The sequence below is a fragment of the Empidonax traillii genome, unplaced genomic scaffold (assembly GCF_003031625.1).
Source record: "Empidonax traillii isolate 1590-97213 ecotype Southwest subspecies unplaced genomic scaffold, ASM303162v1 scaffold77:size1270838, whole genome shotgun sequence".
In the NCBI taxonomy this organism is placed as follows: Eukaryota; Metazoa; Chordata; class Aves; order Passeriformes; family Tyrannidae; genus Empidonax; species Empidonax traillii.
Genome location: NW_020955270.1, coordinates 1074732 through 1097113, shown reverse-complemented (window position 1 = coordinate 1097113; position 22382 = coordinate 1074732). Strand labels below are relative to the sequence as shown.

The 22382-nt window shown below is 39.3% G+C and overlaps 1 protein-coding gene across 5 annotated transcripts in view; it reads left to right on the top strand.

The window, feature by feature from the left end:
- Window positions 1–22382, top strand: part of GHR (growth hormone receptor) — a 157091-nt gene that overhangs the window by 94281 nt on the left and 40428 nt on the right. Inside the window, exon 2 of one of the 5 annotated variants that reach the window (XM_027880899.1) lies at window positions 701–798. The exons of the other annotated variants lie outside the window; for them this stretch is intronic. The gene's annotated coding sequence lies outside the window, so the exon portion shown is untranslated. The remainder of the gene's footprint in view (window positions 1–700; window positions 799–22382) is intronic. 5 annotated transcript variants of the gene reach the window in all.

Sequence of the window (22382 nt, the reverse complement as noted above, 5' to 3'; positions counted from 1 at the left end):
TCCAGAAGTTTAAGTGTTTCTGAGCAAGAAATATGTTCCGTTACGTAGAAGAAATTGCTACAGAGACATTCCAAGAGCCAGAATCAGAAAACCTGGCACAGGGAAGCATAAGTTATACCACTGTGATCTGGCTAAGCCATTTTGACTGGAGAGAAGATTCATTTTGGCAGAGAGCAAAACAGTATTTCCATCATCACTTTCCATTGGGATTAGGTATGGCTTTGATGACTAGCAGAAAAATCCGAGAGAAGGCCAAGGAAGTGCACTTCTGAGTTACTTTTACTGCTCTTGCTTCCTAGCCAGTAGTATATATTTCAGATAAGCCATTTGTCTGGGCTTGTGTTGCAGTGTCTGTGCTCTCTCATGGAAAAGAAAGGATTTCACTTTGTCTGTCTATACTTTAACGGAAAAGGATTTGGAATTTCTAAGAGTGAAAAACACATGCTGAAAATTAATTGTAGACAGGGCTATATTTTGTAAGAAAACTAGAAAGTAAAAACATTTTCAGGTATTTCAGGCCTGAAGCTGTGTCCCTAAATGTCTATGTTGAAGCTTATAAGTGAGTAGATCCACTGGTTTAAAGGCCAACCTGGGTTGCAGAGACTTGTCTCCTTTGTCCTTTTCTCTAAAATGTATCTGTGTGTGATGGTTCAGGCATTTGGCAGGGAGCCAGGTCCAAACCGTCACACTGTGACTCCAGCATTTACAGAAGATTTTCAAGCCTTGGAATATCTTCACCTGCAAACCTGCCAAAAACAAATGGACAATCAGCTTCAGTCAGACACCCTACAAAATCAGGTACATGCCACAGTTTCCCCATCCAGTTATCTCTGTTATCTTTAACATTCCTGCTATTGTGTGTATTCCCTTCATTGCTCTTCATTGCCAGTGTATTCTTCTCTTTTAAAAACAAACTTGCTGATTTGCTGTCCTCTGATTGCTGGGTTTTGAGGCCATTTGCAAGAATTTGCTATACATCAGTAATTAGTGCCTGCTGTAGCCAGAAGGAGAAGCTAGTCTTCTTCCCTCTCAGCAGCAATCCTTGTGATCCCAGCATACATCTTTGCTGTCCCAAATGAACTTAGAGCCTGCAGCCAAGCCACCAGTACACACACTGGTCCTCCTATGAACCAGAACTGCTCCTTCTTTACCAGGACTGAGCTGCACCCAGAACCGCTAGCTGATGGTGGCCACTTGTGGCTTGCTTTTGTGGGAGTGAGGCCAGTTTGAAACACGAACTTTTGCCCACACATGCAATTAGGTCTGTATATTTAATAAGGAAGATCGGATGGTGGAAATGATGCAAAACCATGCATAGCAGTTTCTTCCCACTATCTAAGAAGCTAACAAGTGAGAAAATTTCTAGTTACAGTTTTTACTTCAGTTTTTATTTTAAATGTAGCTGTGTGTTTCCTGTGAATTAGTGAAACACTGTGTACTGCACTAGCCAAATCACCAAGTTAATATGATTCTGCATCAGAGGAAGGAAAACTAGCTCAAGCAAATAAACACTAATCTATATTACAAAAGCATATTACATGTGTTATCATTTCATACAGTGAAGTACACACAGAGCAAATTTCTTTCCATACTACCCATCTGTAACAGGAAAAAGAACCCCTCATTGCTTCTTATTCGTAGCATAGAATTAAATGGTCATGAGAAGGGGTAACCTGATCATTGATTTAAACAGTGATGCAGTTATTGTGAGGTAACTTGCACTGCCTGATTTAAAATACAAGAGATTTTTAGAACCAGGAGACTGTTTGCAATGTTGCACCTTCTCTTTTCATGCTGTGCTCTTTGAAAGTGGCAGTGAGGATTGGACTGGAAGCCAAGTTAAACTGTAACTGGAAGCTGGAGAGCTGTCAGAGAGAGCTGAACAGACCTGGTTCCTACCAGTATAAAGGAAGGAAGCATTGTGTGCATCTCAGCAATATTTTGGCAAAACTTGGTGTTCCCTTCAGCTGTTCCAAGGGATCAGAAGGGAAAGAGAAACATTTTAGGATAGGAGTTCACAAGATGTCATTCTTGAGTCACAGAGAGGGCTCTGAAAGCTTTGAACCAGTCACCACCTGCAGCAGAACCAGATGTTTTCAGGGTTGCAGCAGAACTTCCAGCACAGCTGGATTTTTCTGGAACTGAAGCCACCATCTAAAAGGTGCCTATGTCCAGCCTTGAGGAGATCTTGGTCAACTGGGCTCCAGAGACTCCCCTGGTTGCCAACCTTGGCAACTCACCCGCTGAAGCATATGTACTGGTACTCAGGTGGTTATGTACTTCTGAGAATGGAAAGAGAAACAAGAATGAGATACTCTTGGGAAGCCTGGTCTTTGTATGACCCTCCACAGCAAGTCCCTTGTCAAGGTTCCCCTTGGGGAATAAAAATACTTGGCATAGTCTGTTTCCCTCCTGTACTACTGGAGAGGTGCCTGGAATGAACTGTGGAAGAATGATGCAGCAGGTGAGAGGCAGATCTGCAGACTATCAGTAAGGACTCTCTAGCTTCAGAACCTGGAATGAGTCCCACTGCTTAATAACATAGAGATTTCTCTACTTTGCTTGCCATCTCCGCCCTTTGTAGAAGCATGCTGTAAAATTAAGTAGTGACAGCACTACACAGTTTTCTGCAGAACATCTAACAAATTGTCACCCTGCTAGGGATTTTGAAATCATCTTGCATAATGCAGTGAAGACTCTCTTTTTCTAGAAATACAGTATTTTTTTACAGATAATTAAAGTCTTAATAAAGTTGGTATATTATCTAAAGAGCTATGCAAAATGCCAGTCCCATATTTTTTCTCATTATTGGCCATGGAGATTTTCCTTGGAGTTTCAAATAATGCAACAGGAAATGGTTATACATTGTGTAGCTGGGAATTTGTATTTTATCAGCCTTGGCAGCAAGGCCCAACACGAATTTTGAAGAAGAACTCAAGGAAATTGTATATCTGAAAGTTTGGGCAAAGCAAGGTGGAAGAAACTTGAAAATAATGTATGTTGGTAAATACACTGGTAAATACACTTAGGAGTGGAAGTTGTGTTTTTTCACAAGATAGTGTCTATTGACTCAAAAAAAAAAAAAAATGTTTCAACACACAGAGGTTGTTAAGTCCCTGCAGTGTAGATTTTGTGAGAGTCTTTGATGCAACAGCATAGCAAAGGTTTCTTAAAATAATGCTAGGAATTAAAATGGAAGAACTTGTATGGATTAGGGAATTAATCAGAAGGAAGGGAAAGGGGAACAAATTAACTTCTCCCAAAACAGAAATATCCAAGGATATCTTCCTTCTACAGATTGTACAGGCAGAAATTAAATCAAGATCTGTTCTTGTTAGGAGAGCTCTGTGGCAGGACAGGATGGAAACCAGTGCAGTTCTGCACGGTGCCAGGGGAATGAAAAAGGAGGATGTGAGTGGGGGCTGCTGGAGCCCTGCAGCCATGTGTACAAATGCCTGGCACTACACTGATGGAATGATAGAGTGAGGACTCCCTGGGGAATTATGAAAGTTTCACCCAGACCAAGAAGTTTGTCTTCTGTGGGCAGAACCAAGCTGTTACCCTGAGCACATTCAGAGAAACATGCTGAAAGGAAATGTTTATCTTGTATTTGGTTTGGCATTTTATTTGTTTTTTACTCCCCTAGAAATGTGTAGTCTTGGCTTTAGGGCTGGCACAGAAACTTAGGAAGCAAATTTGAAAACTCACTTGGATCAAGAATGTATCCTTGAATCTGCTAGACCCCTCTGTTTTTCAGTTTGTAAAGGCAAAATAAACAGAACAAGTAGGTTCCTGATGGGCAAACACCATGTGTCATGTTACTTTTAAAAGACACTTAGTGTTTGCCACCCACACCTACTGTGAAACAGGAAAAACAGATAATGTTTAATAAATATGAAACCTTTAACAAGAACACATAGAAGTAAAATAATGTCATTATGCCCTGTGAATTTGTGTTTGGTCTCTTCATCACTGAAACACAGAACAAAGAATAATGGGATAATTAGACTTTAAACAGGAAATTACAAGTGTTAGGGAAGCAAATGTAGGTAATAACTATAAATGTTCACATGGTCTATTTATTATTTGCTGTAGTGATAAAGTAGTTAATAGTCAATATAATTACTCCAATGAAAATGCTGATGTCAACTATAGTTACTGTTGTATAGGTTGTAATTCAAACCATCTGTTTTAATCCACTTGTATATATCCTGGGTTGATCATTTCTTGCAGTGAAGTGTTTTTCTGGAAGTTGAAAGTAATTATTAAAGGAATGGAAATTATTAGTGGTTCATGGTTTGGCAAGGGAAGAAATGCCTTTTCAGGTTCTTAGTGTCTATTTTAGAGGGCTTCTGCACCAGAAATGTTTGAGGGTGGAGCGTAACACAGCAGTATTTTCTGTCATAGTCTATGTGTTGATATTTGGGGTTCATCCCAGTGAGTTGTTTGGAAGTATAAGTCACTGGTCTGATTATTCTCCACAACTTAATTAAATCCATTTATTTCATAGGGCAAAGGAAATATTAGTGGTTTATTTAAAAATGGGATGTAAAACACTGGAGAAAAATGACAAGAAATGCTGGCATAAATGTGTACATAATGTGTATATAAACAACATAGTTTATTTCTAGTGAAATGTTTTGTTCTCCAGTGTAGTTTTCAATGGATTTGTAGGGGATGTTTGGTCTTGCTAACTAATTGAGTTAGCTTTGACTGGAACTGCCTTGTCTGAAATTGCCCTGCTATCCAAGGATTTCTCCACCTAGCTGCAGAGCTTAGCTCTTCATGCTGTGAAGATCTATCAAGCCACTTCACAGGAAAAAAAAAGCATCATCTAGGGCAGCTCCACAAGTAGTGAAATGGGTGTGAGATCAATAATTTATTATCTCTCCTTTCTGATTCCATAGCATTTGCACAATAGGGAGCTGTAGAAGTGAAACAGAAAAACTAAAGTCTTGCTGTACTTCACAGAGGTAGAAGGCAAGAGTTCACTCTTAAAACAATGCACTGAGATCTTTTGAGGTTATCCCGCTGTCACAGCTGAGTTTGTTAAACCTCTCATTCCTGGCCAAACCAGTTGAGTTCCATCCTTGTCTACGAAAATACTTGCAATAATACTGCAAGAGCCCTCCTCACAGAGACTTCATGTTAAGAGATGTACAGAGACAAAACCATCAGAATTTCATGTCATTGCCCAAAACACCCAGCTGCTATTATGTTTATTACTTTTCCAAGAGTGTGAACACTGATCATAAGTTAAAGTAGATTTTTCTCTAGGTTGTCCTTTCTTTCTTCCCTGAGTCAAGAAACATTTGTTTTTGACCAGGAAGAACATGCGTTACAGAATCTGGCACGTTTGTTGAGGTGCAATCTTCTGAATGTTTTGTTGAGATAAGTGAGTGACAGCTTCCAGTTAGTGTTCTGCAGGAGGTGAGTGTTTCTTTCCAGAAGTTCTGACCATCTCAAAATTTTCTCCTTGCAGAGCTCCAAATCTAACACATTATCTTATCCCCTCAGTACAGCAGGGCTGGTATTCTACTACACCAGCTTATCTAGCTAATAGTCTTAAGTAGCAGTTCTAGTTACAGGAAAGACTGTGTAAGGATTACATCTATCAGAGTCCGCATTTGGTCTGTGTTGTCCAGCATTATAACAGAAGACATGATTATAAATTATTGTTAAATGCTGTTTTGCAGTTATGAGAGCCTGTTACCACTGGAATTCAACACGTTTTTTCTTCCAATTTGTTAAGCCGCAAAGCACATTTTTTCTTAAGAGAATGAGGCTCTATTTTATTCTAGTTTAGAGATGTGTCAACAGTTAAGCCTTGCTATTTAATTTCATTATATCCCCTTGAAATCCCTCAAGAAACATGAGTTATGGCCATGTCTGTGCTTTTTACTTCATGGGTTTCACATCTCAGCAACTTGTAAAGATGTGTGAAATACAATTAGCATTTCTAGTAATCCCAAGGTACCTATATATGAGCACTGGCCTTCTAGAAACAGCATTGTTTTTCCCAACTAAAGGAAAACAGAACATTAGACTTAGTATGTGGTTCTTTGCCCTCTTTAAGAACAGAACTGGAGACTGATCTAAATACTATATGGCTTACATTAGTAGGACTCCTGGATCTAAAGAGAAGTAGTCTCTCTATGCTGTTCTACTTGCCTGTGGAAATCCCCTCATGCGTTCAGTTGTAGCTTATGAAAAGCTGCTGTAATCTTCTGAAAAATTACTTTTAGAAAAGCCTTGAATCCATCATATCTTTATTAGAGGTAAGCTGCCCTGACTTCTTATGTATGTGGGGAAGTCTCACAACATTTCTTGGTTGTTAAGGCACTGTAGCATTTAAATGTAGCGTGTTAGAAAGACGTGATTTTTACAAAAATACATAAAACTGAAACTTGCTTCCTTCTAATCAGAGAAAGGCCTAGATCTTAAATAAGGAATAAAAGTCTTTTCTGTATTTGAGATGGCTATAGGATGGATGTGTCCCTGAGAAGTTCAGAGATGGCGTGCTCAAATCCTTGCAGCCCAGTTCACGGGACACACAGAGCTGTCCTGAGTTCTTAGGTGTTTATTTAAGTGCTAAGATGTGAGTGAGATGGGAGGGGGGTTGGTTTTGGGGTTTTTTTTATTATTTTTAAGTGGTTTCCACATGCTTGGTGTGAAATTACCATTTTCATAACGTGCCCCCATTTACCTGAATTGTCCCAAGCAGACGTGCCTATCATGCCAGCAGAAAGCCAAAGGGGTGGCAATAACCTGAGCCTTTCAGATAAGGCTGAGACATGTTGACAGGAATGGGTGAGGTTCTAAAGCCACTTACTTGTCCTAAAGAAGGCAAAATCCTCGTGACTGCGGGAAGAGTAGTAGTTCTGTAATAATGACGTTGGTCTGAAACAAGCTTTCAGCATCTGGCTGTGCCAGAGAAATTCGTCCATGTCCTTGGAAAATTGATTAATATCTGTGTCCCAGCTCCCTAGCTGTGAAGTGAGAAGGCATTTGAAGGATGAATTCCTTAATCAGTTTGAGTTTATCAGATATTATGGTGATGAAATTGCTGAGGTTGTGCAATATCCTCTGTCAGCAGCACTGCATTTACTGTGCAGAGCAAAATGATAGAAAATTGTATCTCCTCTTCCACTGCTCATGCAGCTGGCAGGCTGCCTCCTCCACCAAGGCAAGGAAAGGTGGCTGTGTGCTTGTCAGGAGGTAAGGGACACCACCCACAAGCAGAGAAAGGACTGAAGTGTCCTCCAGTGAATATTTGTTTTCTGCATAAATCTGCATACTTGCAGAAACTATGCTTTTCTTCCAACAGGCAAGGACTTGTGCTAGTGTGGGCCCATAACTAATTGTTGCCATGGGAAACTCTGAAATGGCCACCCACACTTTCATATCTGAATGGAGCTTGTGTTCAGACATACTGTTCCATCTGTGTGTCAGCATATGCACATTAGTGCGTGTGTATGTTTCTTCCCTGGTGTAGCATGGTCAAGTTGAATTATGAAAGGTTGCCTTTCATGTTAAAGATTCTGGAAGCATCAGCAGCACCTGGAACATTGTGTCTATGGGTCTGCTCCAGTGCTGAGATGCCCTTAGTGCCACTTGGTGTTCCTTCAGTTCAGTGGTGTGCTCTGAGCCTACAGAAAGGCACAACCACTCCTAAGAAATTATTTTCACTTTTCTTTTTTTAGTTGTTGCCCATGTGACTCCACAACCTTTCTCCCCACAGAATAATATGATCTGAACATAAAAAAGGAAATTTTGGAGCATTTCAAAGAAGAAAGTATTTTGTTTTGAATTATGAATCTATTTTCCTCCTTTTTTTGTAGTCAGAAAAAATTGCATTGTCCTGTGTGAAGTTTTCTAAAATATTTATGTTGTGATACATACACCTGATTTGGAAAATTTCAGTGGAGATGACTGAAGTTTGGAGAAGCCGCAAGTGACTTAGATGTCCTTGGTGTCAGGTAATGACCAAGGTGTCTCTGCTGGGACAGGAGAAAGCAATGTCATTGGTCTATGGTTTCTGCTAACTGGCAGGTGCTTGTAAAAGGTACTTGTACAAGCAGGTGCTCACATCGATTCTAGATACACTCTCTGAATGGTTAAATTTGACTTATTTTTAGGCTGCGAAATTTCTGAAAGCTTTTAGATCTGCTACTAGAGCCAAGCTTCTTGCTAGCAAGCAGAGTTAGAGAACCACTAAGGTCAAGAAATGTAACTGTTTCTCTATTAGACCATCAGCAGAGCAAGGACTTCTCTCAGTGTACCATCAGCCTTTCAAAGCAGATCTGTGTGAAGCACATTGAAACATATTGGTGACATACTGTGGAAAAGGCTGCATTGTCACTGGCTGAGCTGCACATTTGCTTTGGACTGTGAATTTGGCACTGCTAAGTGAGATGAAAGAAACACCAGCAGCAGAGTGCAATGCTTGGCTCCTTCCCTTCCTTCAAAACAGTCTAACCTGCCAGTTCCATCTGCATACTCACATACTGACTGGATTAATATAAATTTTAATTATAGCATCATTTAAGACAACAAGCTAGCACTTGTTCCTGTCTAGCACTTTTATGTTGTGTATGAGCACCTTTAGCACCAGCAGCTCCTTTCCTAAATAAAGAATGAGCTGCAGGTGTCACAGGAGCACGGGCCTTAGTGATCCCATAACTGTGTGACTTTGCATAATTTACTAGGTTGTTCCCTTGCTTTCCTTGCTTTTTTGTTTTGAAGGGTTTTTTTAGGTCTGGATAAATGAAGACTACCCATATTATAAATTTAATTTTATTATAATAAATTTTTAATTGTTATTGTTATGGTTTATTATGATACTAGAGATAACTACAGGTGACTACATACTTAGTGGGTTTTTAGATGTCATATACACCTAATTTTCATGCTGTTTGTATGTTTGTCTTTCCTTAAACTGCAATTTTGCTTTAAACAGGGAGAGCTCACATCCAGCTATAATCCTTTACCTATCATTATGGATGTAAATACTAATAATATTCACTTCAAGCAGATCATTGAGATGCTGGAGTGAGTTTAGAGGTGGGCAGTGAAGCTGGTGAAGAGTCTGGAGAGCATGTCCTATGAGGTGGGCTGAGGGAGCTGGAGGTGTTTAACCTAGAGGAGACCTTGTTGCTGTCTACAACCACCTGAAAGGATGTTGTAGCCTAGTGGGAGTCAGCCTCTTCTCCTAGGCAGCCAGTGACAGTACAAGAAAACATGGCCTCAGGCTGTGCCAGGTAGGTTTAGGTTGGACATAAGGAAGAATTTCTTCACAGCAATGGTGCTTAGACATTGGAATGGGCTGGCTAAGGAGGTGGTGGAGTCACTGTCTCTGGAGATGTTTAAGGAAAGACTGAATATAGCACTTAGTGCAATGGTCTAGCTGATGTGGTGATGTTTGGCCTTAGTTTGGTCTCCATGATCTCCGATGTCTTTTTCCAACCTAGTGGATTCTGTGAATCTATAATATTGGAAGTGAGAATAGCAAATTAAACATCTCTGCATGTAGCTGCCTGACACCCATTATCTTGTTTTCCTAGTCTTGAGTAATTTACTAATGAAGAAAAGACATTACAAAAGCCATGTGAATATAGATCATATTTCATAGAAGTTTTACTATTTTTTCATGGTCTTCAAGATTTTTAAGAATCAATTAAATTGAATTGCTTAAATGAGGCAGAACACAGTTCAAGCTACAAAAGATTTTAATGATCCCAGAAAATAGCTTTCTTAGTGAAATATCAATATTGAAGCTTTAAAAGAAGAAGAATTTTAATTGTTTTTTTACCCTCAAGTAGCTTTTCTAAGTGTTATCTGTATTCTTGATGAATTACCATAATATTTTGTTTGTGCTATTTGGGCCACTTTAAACATTTTTATAGATCTCCAAGTAGATAAATGTCTGGTTTCAGTTTCTTGAAATACAATTACAGATATTTGTCATATTATAATTGTAGTTATAGAACAATGGGTACAATGGAAATTTCAAAATTATTTTTCTTTTGCTTTGTAAAGTACCTTATTCAAGAAGAAATGTGGTTTACTTTAAAGCATGAAATTTAATTTGTAAGAACATATTCTAGAAGTCATATTTATTCCTTTTGCCACACTTACCTTTTGAAAAATGAAGAAAATTTTGTAATTAACCAGTCTTTTTTAATAACTGAGGAAATTTTACTATGTTGTTTTCTTAACAAAAATTCTGCTATTTAAAATGTTTGCAAAATAGTTGTTTAGATTTTTTTTGTAGTGTGTTCTGATTTTTTTTCATCCATTATTGTGAACTTTAATCACGTTGAGCTTAGCCCAAAGGTTTTCTGTGTTCCAGCTTTTAAGCTGCCTAACCTGTGTAAATACATTAGGGCTGTTCTAAGCCATTAAAAACAAGAGGAGATGGATGTGTGCAAAGTTCAAATATGTTCTGCTGGCTTTTATCATCCGTGTGAATCATATGGCAATTTAGATGCCTAAAATAGTTCGTTGTTCATAAAACACAACAAAATACAGCAACAAAAACACAGCAAATGAAATCTGCCTAGAGGAGACAGAAATATATATTGGGTATTTTAGTCAGTGTTGTGGGAGGTTTCTTACTGTAAGGAACTTTTTTTCCATGCGTATGTTTTCATTTTTATTTCAAATTATTTTGGTGTACTTGAAATGGTGTAATTGAAACCTGTGGAAACTGAAATACTTCTTTCATCCTCAAAAATGAAATGATATGAGAAGTCTAAAATGCTTGCTTCCAGGACAGCATTGGATCACAACCATATCATGAACCAGTCTACCTACTGAATTACTTTCTCTCCTCTTTCTGTTATTTTCTGAGGCCTCTAGCTTAATTAAACATTTCATACAGAGTCAGTGAATAAAAATGTTCAGAAAACTTATAAAGCCCAAGGAATTACAGTTTTGAGTCAGATACAGAGCCTTGTCTCCGAAAAATCCTTGACATAAGGTAAACATTACAGAGCAAGAGCCAAAACATCTCTGGGTCACCGGTGTGATTCTCATCCTGAATCCAAAACACAGGACTATACCAGCTACTTGGAAGAAAGTTAACTCTATCCCAGCTGAAACCAGGACACAGCTCTTCCTTAAAACCAGCAGACAGAGTGTGCCAAACCAGCAGAATGTGGGGGAGTACCTCAGTTCAGGAAAGTATAGAAAATCTAGTTGGTTCAGTGTGGTTGACCGGAATTTGTTTTTGTCTTCAATTATCATTAATGTGCAGACATAAAAAAGTACATACTTATAAAGCGAGCATAGTCAGAGGGAAACCATTCACATCTGTATAAGGAAAAGCTAATCCCTTAGAGGTGTAAGGGAGGCAGTACTTGCATGGACAGGCAGTCTAGGAAACAGGCAGAAGTCAGTGAGTTGAGGTGACATCTGTGCTGGGATCTGTTCTTTTCTGCATATTCATAAACAGTTCTGCAAAGGAGGCAAATACTGAAGTTTGCAAAACAAGAAGTTTGACAGTGCCCCACTAAACCACCAAGGGCCAGCTAAAGAGCTGCAGAAAGTCCTTACAAGGCAAATGCCTGGGTAATAAGTCAGCAAATGATACTCAGTATAGATTAACATAGAATGAGGCTTGTAGTCAAAATACAACCCTAATGTGCCACATAAATTCATGTGCTCTGAACATGATGACTCAGAGATAGGATTTTGCTGTTGTGACAGTCTGTCCCTGAGAAGGTCAGCTCACTCTTCATCACAGCTCTGCTCCTCCCCACACCAAAAACACGCAGCAGAGCTGGAAAAATTAAGAGGAGGCCAGTAAGGATAGCAAAGCTCTGGAACAGATTCTGTGAAGGTCTTCCTTGATGTGGCCTTTCCCAAGCTATTACTCCTCAGGCGCCCCTGTAATTGATGTCCTGGAATGAAGAACCAAGAGCCTTTATGACAAAGGTGTCTCAGTTGTGCTCACTCAGACCAGCTCGGGTGCTGTGTGCAGACCCTGCCTTATGGCAGCACACAGGTTCCCTGGAGGGAAGAAGCCCACTGGCGTAACTAGTTTTACACTGTGTCCCAGAGTCTGCAGAATAGTGAAACTGATTCTGGTTGGTTCTAGTCCCTTTTACAGTAATTATTGCATCTGATATAAGCTTTCTGGAGAAACGTGGTCAAAAATAGTTGATTGAGACAAGTACTACACAGCCAATTTTTTTTTAAAGAAAACAATAAAGGAGTGAGGCTCCCAAAACCCTTACTTTTTTTTCTGTAGTTGTTTTGTCTGCACACCTTAAGCTACAGTTTAAAAAACATTGTGCCAAAATGAAAGTTCAGTTATTGAGCAGGAGTAATAGAAATGTAGCAGAGAATTAGGGCAGCTCCTGTTTTGGTATGTTCTTCTGGTATTTGTGCTGTTTACACAGAAAATACTAGAAATTGTCAAGTCCATAGTCACCTTGAGGGAGTTCTTAGCTGCTTTTCTGCTCTTGGTATGAAATGAGTACCATTCCAGTTAGAGGAAAAACAAAACAAAACAAAAACAAACAGGAAAAAAACACAAGAAGAAAAATTTCAGAACATTTCAGAACTAGGATGGGCAGCACTTAGTGTCTCTTCTCACAGTTCCTTCTGCAGCCAGGTTTTTCCAGCTGAGGAGGTTTTATTCCTCCTCAGGAACTGCAGCCACATCCAAGAACACATGCTCTTGGCAGTGATGTGGTCCCATCTGATGAAGCAGGAGAACTGAAAATAGCTTTCCTAAGGGGAAAACTTCAGGCATGGCTATTTAATGTTGTTAGAGTTTAGTGTATTTATTTTTTGTGATTAGAGAACTGGAGGATAAGGGTGGGGGTTTGTGCTGGTTTTTTCCTTTCCCCTTGAAAATAAGCAGCTGAGCAGTTTACCCACAAAGATAGAACCAGAGCACAGTGAATTGTATCAAACATGCTGCTGTCACTTAGGAAATCTGAATTCTCTCTCTGTCCTTTTGAATTATGTTGAAGAAAATTCAGTCATTAAAATCAATGGTCAGTCTCTGTTTTATACTGTTTTCTAATTGCAGTTGGCTTATTCTCCAGTTTTCTTATATAGGTTAAAGGCCAAGAGGTACAGCTAACCATAATATTGGATAAGTACATCAGTAAAACCTTAGCACATTTGGTGAAAAAAATAAAAGTGCAGGGTTTGGATCACTGCATTGCTCTAACAGGACAAGCTGTTTTCAAGTAGTTGTTAGCAGTGCCTGTTAATTTAAAGAAATCTCACCAGCCACTGCTGTGGGGAGATTTTTAACCTTGTCACCCATCTGAGGCAAGACATAATGTAATTTAAAAACAAACGAAAAACCCCCACCCTAGCCTATACTGGTGATACAATGTGATTTAAAATAAGTGAAATACTGAAAAGTAGTCATATTCATAGTATAGTATGTTGTAATAAACGATATTTAAAAAGCTCTCCGTGTCTTCATATGCAGTGTGGACTTGGTAGCAGAACTATACACAGAAAAAAATTACCACAGTTTATGCTTCTTATAGAGGAGCTTGCATTTGAGAATATCAAAATACTTCATAAAGATTTAATATAGAATCACAACAGGTTTCATGAGTATTATTTTTATTTAACTGCTGAGGGAAATAATGATATAGAGAAACAGTGATTTTCCAGAACTCCTAGGGGATATGTGATGGTTGAAACTGTGCTGATCTAGAAGAGAAAAAACTCATCATGGCTAGGCTTCGCGAACGAAGATTTGAGAGGGGCTCTACCCACGCTTGCTACAAGCGCACTGATGGCTAAAAAGGCCAATGCGAGATAGACAAGTCCAGTTGCAGAACGTACAGCAGAAAGACTCCCCAGGTGATATCGATAAGATGCGATTCTTTCTGCGTTGTCTTTTCTCCTCGAGAGTGATCCTGCGTGTCTTCTCAAAAGCAGCAGCAGTGTTACAGATGGTGTGTCTCCAGGCCTCCCGATTGGAGGCCAGAGTAGACCAATGGTGGTGATCAGTATGGCCAAGGCTGAGGGATTGTCTCAGGCAGTCCTTGTATCTCCTCTTTGGGGCTCCTCTCTTGCGGCAGCCAGTGGCAAGTTCCCCATAGACCACGATCTTAGGGAGGCGATGGTCCTGCATCCTGGAGACGTGCCCTACCCAGCGCAGCTGTGTTCTCAGCAGCATGGCCTCGATGTTCGTGACTGCTGCCTGTTCAAGGACAGATGTGTTGGTCACATAGTCAGACTAGTGGTTGCTTAGGATTGTACAGAGGCAGCGCTGATGGAAGTGTTCTAAGAGACGCAAGTGGTGGCGGTAAATGACCCATGATTCAGATCCATATGAAAGAGTAGACAGTACAATGGCTCTGTAAACACTGATCTTAGTACTTTTCTTCAGGTGTTTGTTTTGCCACACTCTTTTCTTCAGGTGTTTATTTTGCCACACTTGACCAGCATGGTCAAGGCAGATATGGCGATGCACTTTCTGAACCGTTTCCAATAGCCAATGGTGTGACGCAAGGCTACGTTCTTGCACCAACTTTATTTACAGTCTTCTTCAGCATGATGCTCCAAAGGGCCACGGCAGACCTCAATGATGAAAACGGTGTCTACATTTGATATTGTACCGATGGGAGCCTATTCAACCTAAGGCGACTGAAGGCCCACTCTAAGACCTTAAATCATCTTATCCGTGAGCTGCTTTACGCTGATGATGCCGCCCTCGTCGCCCACACAGAAGTAGCTCTGCAGCGTTTAACATCCTGCTTTGCAGAGGCTGCTGAGCTTTTTGGACTGGAAGTCAGCTTGAAGAAAACAGAAGTTTTCTATCAGCCTGCACCTCAGGAAGTCTCCCATCATCCCCACATCACCATTGGTGAAACAGAACTCAAATCAGTCCAGCAGTTTGATTATCTGGGAAGCATCATCTCCTCAGATGGTAAGATTGATGCTGAAATTGACAACAGGTTAGCAAAGGCATACAGAGCTTTTGGTAGAAAAAACTAAAATCTTGATGGAGAGCCAAGTTTCTCATTTCACTGGTTTTTGCATTTTTCTATTATATTAGTAGTGAAGGAGAGGTTTTTAAAGTATGTGCTATACTAATAGACTATAATCCAGTAATACAGAGAACAACTGGTTTAGACTTCTAGTTACTGGATGATCAGTAGATCCTTGTGTAGGCAAGTTAAATCTGGTGTTTTGGGAAGGGGTGGAAGAAAATTTCTGTTCTATTTCTTTGTATTTTGTGTTTTACATAATTTCAGATACTATTCGTCTCACTGAAAGAATGAAGTAGTTTAGTTCATTTAGTTGTAATGTTGGTAACACTCTTAGTCCACTGAGATAAAAAATTCCTGGCAAGTAACATATTGACATTTTCACTTATTAACCATATGTTATTTATGAGAACACTTTGGATTTTCTGAAACAGAGAGTTGTGTTTTTAGAATGATATAAAGGATATCTGAAACCTGAAAAATGTATGCACAATGTGCAAAGAAGGAAGTGTTACAGTACAGATGATGCTGTTTAGCAATGGTGGATTTACGAGGTGTGCTCTATGCCCATGCTCACAAGAGGGTGCTTCTTGAAAGATTGCTCCATGCCACATAAGAGAGGAGAAAACAGAAAAGGAGAAGAAGTGGATGTTGATGGGTGAGATTAAAAACTTAGCCATCAGTAAACCACTCTACCAAGAGCATTTCAAGTGGGTCCAGAGAGGAGATTGTTCCCCTCTTTTCCATGCTGTATTGGGTTTTCCTATTATGTGGGACATCCCTGCAGACAACGACAGACTAGGATCCAGTGGATGGCCACCACAGAGAGGGAGAACTGGAACACTTGGTGTACAGAAGGCTGGAGAAACAGGGCTTGTTTAGCCTGAAGAAGGCTTCAGTTTTCAGTTTTCTGTGCTCATCAGTACAGCAAGGGCAATTACACGTAAGGAGGAGCCAGTTTCTTTTCCAAAGTGCACGCAGAAAAACAAGGCACAGCAATCATGAGCTGCAACAGCAAACCTAAGGATGGACCTAAGGATGGGATTCTTCCCTATTAGGTGGCTAAGCACTAGAGTGTGCTAGAGAGGCTGCAGGAACCCTCAACATGGGCTTAGGCATGGGTCTTAACAGCCTGATCTGACTTTGAAGGTGAACTGAATAGCCACCAAAGAGATTTCCCATTTAAATTATTATGTGGTTTTGTGGTCCCAGATGGGCTGAGATGGTGGATGGTAAGAGGCAACCTCAGTTAAGGACCTGATACCCAACCATTTCATAAACAGAGAGCAAACCCTGTGTCTAAGATTGAGTTGTGTGTAGATATATCCACCCGGGTTGCAATACTTTTAATTATTTTCATTACAGAAAATTACACCATTTGATAAGTATTAGATTGAAAAGTAGGTACAGCATTATTTGTATTCTGAGTGAACAACATTCAGAGTTTGCTGATTTTCAGTTGCATTTGTATTTAAATACTTGTAGGAGTAAATTTTCACTGGTGCTCTTTTTTGCAGTTTACAGCCCAGTGAAGGTAATTTATTAATCTCTGACAGAATACTTACATTTCAAAGGATTGAGTATGGCTGTTAGGCCCCAATTTCATGCTATAAGGAACTCAGAACCCTTTGCACCCAACAACACTCAAAATTAAAGGCACTTCCTGGATTTATTTTACTTCATGTGAGAAAATTGCCAGCACTGTTAGGTGGCTCAGAGAAGCTAACGCTGAAAATGGTGAGCTGTGCTGAAGGACACCAATTCTGCCAGATCCATGGTTCTGACCATTCACTGAGCAAAACATGAGAATGCAAACAAAAAAAATACTGTAAGACCAGAGCAATTAAAAATTGTGAACTAAGTATGATATTTTCTGAAAAAAGGAGGGATAAATGAAGAAGGCTGACACTGATATTCACTGCACTGTGAATGCAGAATGGGTTCAAAGAAAAAGTATTTTAGATTTTTTTCTTCTCTAGTGGAATAAAGGAATTGGTAATAACTGTAAACTATTGTTTAATGTTTTAAGCAAGGAAGGCATATTTTTACTGATGAATATCTGAAGCTCTGTATATGAGCTCTATACGTACCACAATCAGCACAGGAACTCATTCCTATGCTTCTGAAATTTGGTTGCAAGACATAAATGCATTAATGCTTTGAGTTAGGTTGCCTCCAGAAATAAGCAAGCAAATTCTGTTCAGGCTTAGGAAACAGTGAGTTTCTCATCAATGCTGAGTGTGCAATTTGACCTTCCTGTCTGCTCTCTCAAGCTGGACAGTCTTGTTTATGCTTTGGGAAGGATTAAGGATCTTTATTAAGATGATTCTCTAAATAGTAGACATAGTCCTCTCTCAAAACAAATAATGGCTGGATTCCCTCAGGCTCATGATGCCTTGGCCTGATCTTATGAGTAGATACAACTGGAATCTACATGTCATATTTTTCATGGAAATTGGAGAATTTTTTTTTTCCATGTCAGAATAATAAGCTTTAACTCTCTGCATGTTGTCATTAATTGTTGACTTATAACATTGATTCTGGACATGATAAGCTGTCCCATTTGTCAGCGGGACTTACAGTTCTCATAATCAGGGCCTTTCCTTCTTAATGAGTGGCAGCATTTTTTACTGCCATAAGCACAAACATTTAAAAGAATGTTTTCCAGATTTGTTTTCTTTTGTGAGTAATAATAAGAGGCTCTAGGGAGATAGAAAGATTTACTGTTGGAAATTATCACGGTGAGTTTAAAGATGCACAACTATGCCTTTCCTAGTCTTGCTGCCAGAAGTCTGAGAAACCTATTTCTAAATGTTATTATGATGAAAAGCCTGCAGTGAATACATTCTTTTGCAAATACCATTTTCTAGCTTGGTTGTGAACTGTGTAAAACTCTTTGGAATAAAACAAAAAAACAGTGAGTTTTTAGGAAAAATTAAACATCAGTTGTCCACTAGATGGAAACAGAAGCAGCAGGTGTGTATACACATGTTTTAACCATATGTTTCTGTGTATTCAACTAAATATTTTAATCTCTTGTCTTCACATGAGACAGAGTAAATCAAGTAATTTTTAGTATTGCAGTTAAAGTCAAGAATGGACAGCAGAATATGTCTGAAATGGACTAAAAATGCATAAAATGGCTTAGGTAAGGAGGGGAAAGATATGAATAACACTATGAGGAAAATGAAACTCAGGGACACTGAAAATTCTCTTTGAAATGAAAACTGCATAATGCTAGCTCATCAAGAGGAGCAGAGTCTGTCAGTGTCTGCAAGATTGGTTGTTTTTATTTTCTTTAGAGTTTACCCATTTTTTGTTCCTTTGCAGCAGCAGGGAAGAAATTATCTTGGGGCTTCTAATGTGTCAGGAATGATTTTCTGTGAGGAAGCCTTGCTTCTGAAAAGGCTTAGAAGTTCTCACCACATCTCCAGATATTACTGTTTTCCTCCAAAGTTGAATTTCTGAATCCTATATTATTAAACTGAAGAACCACAGCCGTCTTAGTTAACAGTTAAGCAGCTGTTCTGCATGGTCCCTATTGAGTCATGGAAGTAATTGTCACAGAGTAATTTCAATCAGAAGAAAAGTCTTCCCTAGTCCATCAGCCTGCTGAAAGCCAGGCTGAGTTTGAAGTTGGATCAGGTTGCTCAGAGCTTTGTCAAGTTTTCAATGTCTCCAACAATGGAGTCTCCACAAACTCTCTGGCAAACCTTTTCCTGTCCTTGACTACCCTCAATGTGGGGGGAAAAAACCCAGTTCTTGTTTCTAACCAGAAATTCCCTTACAGCAATTACTGTTGCCTCCACCAGTTCCAAAACTCTCCTGGTCTCCACAGATGAAGATGCTGAGAACTTGACATCCTGTGCCAGGTCTTCCTTGACTGCACATCCTGCAAAGGATTTCCTTCATGCTCATCATTTGCTTCCTTCTTCTTTACAGAAGACACTATCCTGCCCAGTGTCTTCAGTAAAAAATTGTCATCGAGAGACTCAATTCACCTGGATTTCAAAAGTAAATAAGGAAATTTTAGACACCTGTAGCCTGAGAGCTTAGAAGACAGATTGACAGTAACACAGGAATGACAAGCATTCTTCAACTGTGATTCAGCTCATGCTAAAGTAGATGTCCATCAAATGTTATGGGATGGTATGTTACTTGTGGCTACTGAAATCTTGCAAGACAGAATATGTTTGTTGCTATATTCTTAAGAACCTGTCCTACAGGGGAATGTCATTGTGGCAGCAGCACCATACTTACCATTTCACAAGACTCTACTTTAATTTACTACAATACTTCATTGGTACTAAATATCCTGTTCCTTTGCTCCAAAATGTTTGCAAACCCTTTTAAATTGATGTAGGCTAAAATAGCTTTGTTGTCTGCTCTGCGCATTTCCTGAGAAGCTGATGATTTTGTCTGCTGTTGCTGTTCCATGGTGTCATGTTATAGTTTTTGGCTGTATTAGGCAGTATGAATTTGTTGTTCAGTTTGTGAAAGCCCAAGGCAACTGTTGATAGAAAAGGTCCATTATGGACAGATATGTGGAAAAATGTCAATCTGACTGGGAGTTCAAAGGAAAGCAAAATAAATAATTTTCCAGCATCTTGTGGAGAAACCTGAATCTGCAGAGATACACTGGCCTTCTGTAGAGGGTTCAGAGGCTCTTTTCCTTCTGTTTTGCTGTGCATAAAAAATAATGGAAATGGAGTGAAGAGAACTTTCTAACTTGCAGGCTTCTTTTCCCTACCAAAGAGCGTCATTCTCCAACCAGGCTAAATATCCCTCCCTAATTAATAACAGATGCAGCAGTACGTGCACAAGCGTGTGTCAAGAGGACATTTGGAAATCATAGCAGAAGGTGCTTTGCCAGATGGGAAAGGAATATATGAAGCTAAAGCAGGGAGTTGTTGGGAGACTTCAACAGTTGTTTGTAAAGATAAGGAGGGAAATGGGACAGCTGTTATGGGTTTTTAGGTAACATTGCAAATCAAGCACAGGACCTCTGCTTCTCTTCAGCAGCAGTCTTCATCTTTTATTTAGATATGTCAGAAATGCATAGGAGTTAGAATTTGATCTTTGAAATATGTTTAAAACATTACAGGTTTTCCTCCTGTCCCCAGATATAGAAGCTTTTTAGCAGTCTAATGTCCATGTTTTCATTTTCCCTTTTTCTCTCTTGCTATCACATTGCTGTGTACAGAAGGCAGACCAGCTGCAAAGATATTAATGACTGTACCAAGACATGGAAAAAACAAAGATAGCAACAGACAGAATTAAGGAAAAAATTTTTTTCTGTCACCTCTTTCATCAATGCTCTTACTATACTGTTGTTATATTATTATTAATAAATTTATGTTATTAATTATTTTTATTATTATTTATAAATAACATATTTATATATGTTACATACATTTATAAATATATTTTAATTGATCTTTTATTATATTTTATATAAAAATATAGTAATAGTATTTGTTTAGTTGAAATAGTTATTGGGTCTTTAAATGTACTTCCACCAACCTCTACACACTTAGCCCTTCAATTTCAAATGCTGACTCTCAAAAGTTTTGGGGGGTTGGTTTTGTTTGGGGGGGGGTGTTTATTATTATTTTAGAATAGTGCACTGATAAACATTTGGACTTACATTGCAAGGGTTCTGTCAGTGTCGTTCAACACCACAACTACAGTCCTTTACACAGCAATAGACTATAATTTATAAGTACTGATATTTTCAGTGCATTTTTATACCACCCTTTATAGACTAATTGAAAATATTTTATTTTAGTATCTTTAAAAAATACTTAAATGTACTCTTATAGTTGAAGAAGTAGTATCAATCTCATGGGTCATGAATGAGTACTGTAGTGCAGAGCCTTCAATGGGCACTGACCCACAACAGCATGACCAAAGGCATAGACGGCACTTCTGGTGTCATATGGGTAAGGAAAGTTAGGCAGTATCGATGCAGCTCATCTGTCCCAGTCCCCTTCCCCTTTTGAAGTGCCCTGTGGAAGAAGGATGTTTCCAGGAAACCTGGACTTGTATTTCCCCAAAGGCATAAACATAGTATTTAGTACTAGGAATATGGGATTGAGATTGGCAGCCCTGCTGCTTGCAGTGGCAGGCATTGTCAGAAATATATCATTTTTATTGTCCTTTGGGAATACCATAACTGGTGCCACATGATCCCTACTTTCTTCATTGTTTCTCTACATAATGAAAAGAGAGAAGACAGGATTCATGAGGGCAAGGAGAACTCAAATGTGGCCTGACAAACCCATAAAACCTTGTGTGAGGGCTAAAAAATAGTCCCATGAGATTAGGTAACCATCCTCACTACGCTGGAGGAGTTTTCATCAGTTGTTGTTTCCTAACAGAGAGTTGGATAATTTGGAGACATCTTCTGTTGGCATCTTCAAACACAGTGACTGGTATCCAGTGACAAGAAGGGTTTCCAGTTCCTAAGCGTAGAAGGCAATAAATAAGGCTTTGTTTTCTGAAATATTTTTCAAAGCAAATCAAAATAATTTCAGTTCACAGAAATATGTGGTTTTGCTATATGTAGAATATTCTAACAGAAAGTAATTGTGACTCAAAATTTGTAACCTGTACTTACACCCAACATGCTCTCAGGTATTTCCTTTTAGAGTTACCAAACTCCTCAGGACATTTTCTACCTAATATTTATATTCCTATATAAGCTTAATTTTTTAGCTCTACTGTACAGCATGCCTGGAGAAACTGCCCTATACTGTGCTGTAATTACTGCCCAGATCTACCACTTTGCTAGCAATCATTTTCTTTCATGAATCATGAAAGATCCCTAAAATGTATTCATAATATTTATATTCCTGTTGTTAAGCCAGTGTGTTCTTGTGGGATTGTGCAATCTGGAGAGCCTTATAAATATGTACAAATATTGCTGACAATCGAGAGGCAGTCCAGCAGAGGGACACTAGATAGATAGAGGGCAGGAGCACAAGATAAACAAGTCATAGCTGAAGAAACTGGCTTTGTTTTCTGTTACCTACAGGAGCTTTTATGGACAGGATGGTTTCTTCTGCGAGGTACACACAAAAATTAGCAAGGGGCACTGATCACAAACTTGAACAGAAAATGACCCATTTCAGCATAGGGAAAACATTCTTCCCTTGCAAACTGAGCAGATTTTGCGATAGGGGCCACAGGATCACCATCCCTGGGAAGCAGGACAGGGCAAGGCCCTCAGCAACCTGATCTAACTTCAAAGATGGCCCCACTTTGGCAGTGAGGTTGGATGGGATGACCCCCAGAAGTCCCTAACCTAAACTATTCTGTCATTCTCATAAATAAATGCATCATAAATAAGCACAACTTTGTGTGTCCTCTGCACTTGCAAGCTCACTGACAGGAGAATGACTGCGGGCA